The sequence below is a fragment of the Tupaia chinensis genome, unplaced genomic scaffold (assembly GCF_000334495.1).
Source record: "Tupaia chinensis unplaced genomic scaffold, TupChi_1.0 Scaffold000253_1, whole genome shotgun sequence".
NCBI classification, from domain to species: Eukaryota; Metazoa; Chordata; class Mammalia; order Scandentia; family Tupaiidae; genus Tupaia; species Tupaia belangeri.
In genome coordinates, this window is record NW_006159733.1 from 389,922 (window position 1) to 392,240 (window position 2,319).

Sequence of the window (2,319 nt, forward strand, 5' to 3'; positions counted from 1 at the left end):
ATACATATATATGAAAGTAGAAATGGAATATTATTGATGATAACATGCATGATTAAGCCACTATGCAGTTTATTCTAGATGGAAAACCACATTTAGTATGTTGTGATGATGATTAGGGAATGAATGTTAAGTAATTAATGAAAAGTTTCAAGAGAAAAAAACAGTAAAACTGTTCATATCGAAATTTTTTTAAAAAAATGCATATTTGATGATTGCAGTAAGCTATATAACCCCAGCTAGGTACTACTTTATAGTATGTTCATTCTACTCACTGAAGTTTATGCCTAAAGTCAGACTTGGGTTCATGTATAGGTATATATCAGCTGCGTTTGCTATTGGAAATATTTAGACTAATTAAGTTCATTAGCAAATCAATTAAATGGGGAGGAAAGGCATAGAAAGCAACCATGGATACCAGAGACAATGTGGGAGGAGGATGGGACATGGCAGAGGGTGAGGGATAGAGAATCAAGGGACATAAGAAATGGAAAATTATTTGCTGATAACATGTATGTTGATGTGTTTGAACATGTATGTTGATGTGCTTAATTGAGCCAATATTCAGTGTATTTTGGATGGAAAATTCATTTGTATGCTGTAATGATGTATAGTGAATTAATGTAAAAAATAAATAAATTTAAAGAGAAAAAAAAAAATCTAACTATGGGGCCGACAGGTGGTGCAGTGGTTAAGGAAACTGGACTCCCACATGGCCGACCACAGCTTGACTCCTGGACCTGGCAGCTTGCTTTCTCTCTCTCTCTCTGTTAAGATCTAAGTAAATACATATAGTTAAATAAAATAATTCTTTAAAAATATATTTTTTAATTGTATCTCTATATGAGCCTTTAAAAAGTAGAGACAAGGATGGTAGACTAAGATGTAAATGTTAAATATTCTAATGAAGCATAAATAATGCAAGTGTAAAAACAGAAAGAGGGCTAAGTCAGTGGCACAGAAGTAACAAACTGCTCAAGAGAAGTGAGATTTCATATGGTAACCACGGTTCAAAAACCCAGCCCAGTTAGCCCAAAACATGCTGGGTACACATGGAAGTACCCCAGATCCAATAGGCTGGAAAACTGGAGGAAGGAGATCAGAGCATGACCAGACTTTGTGGAGGGTGGTCATCTCTCTCTCTCTCTCTCTCTCCCTCTCTCCCTCTCTCTCAGTCATTCTCATGTAGGCATGCATGCACTCTGTCATGAATAAAGAAAAAAAAAGGTAAACAGAAAGAGAAGGGAGAAATAAAAGGAAAGAGAATAAGTTCATTGATTAATGCAGAGTTAATAGTGACATTTAAAGAATATCGGTAAAAAACAACAAGTAAAATTATGGAAATTTAATAAGGAAACAGGGGACTAATGGCATTTTATTAAAATATATCATTACACAGGAAAAGAAACAGAAAATAGCAATAAAACAATAGTAAGCAGTAGTAAAATGTGAAACATTCCATGCATCTATTAAAAGAAACATTTTCATTTTGGCTGAAGGCAAAACAAAACAATATGCTGGATATAAGAGGAAATCTGGGGATCAGCAGTTAGCATAATGGCTATGTCGCTGGACTCCCATGTAGTCGACCACGGTTCAAGTCCCGGAACTGGTGCCTTAAACTCACGCCGGGCGCGTGTGCGTGCATGCCCAAGATCCCGAGAGGAGAATGGAGGAGAAGGGATTGCGGCGTGGCCATCCCCCTTCGGGGGGTGATTTCTCGCTTTCTATCTCTCTGTCTCTCTCTTTCTGGCAAGCGCACGTGCCCTATAGCAAAAAGCCTCTCAAAAAAAAAAAAAAAAAAAAAAAGGAAAACTGAAACCAAGTGATTTAGAAAGCCTAAAAATGAAGTGCTGCTCAATGGCGGAGAGTTCAAGTAAACAGTAAGAAGCAGGTCTTGTGAGCCTGTGAGTCAAGGATCTCCAAGACCACCCCACATTTTTGTAGTTCACTAGCTCACAGGATTCAGCATAGTGCACTCTAGCTATGGTTAATTACAGTGAGAAAACTCAGCAAAGGGAAAAGACACAAGGGAAGAACTCAAAGGGAAATCAGCTGGACTCAAGCGTCCAAGCGTCCTCTCCCAGTGGAGTCAGAATGTAGTTAATCCTTCCAGCAATGAGCTGTGGCAACACAGGAGAAATGACAACTAGCAGGAAAGCTCATTTGATTCTCAGTGCCCAAGATGTTTACTGAGAACTGGCTACAAAGGCACTCCCTGCCTAACATGTACCAAAACTCTAGGCTCACAGAAGTAAAGCAGGTAGGCAAAATAAACCTCATCGTTTTCACCAACAGTTCAGGTACAGTGAGCCACTCTTT

The 2,319-nt window shown here is 38.6% G+C and overlaps 1 protein-coding gene across 1 annotated transcript in view; it reads left to right on the plus strand.

The window, feature by feature from the left end:
* The window catches only part of DNAH6 (dynein axonemal heavy chain 6), a 314,451-nt gene that overhangs the window by 57,811 nt on the left and 254,321 nt on the right, over window positions 1-2,319 (plus strand). The gene's annotated exons all lie outside the window — the stretch shown is intronic.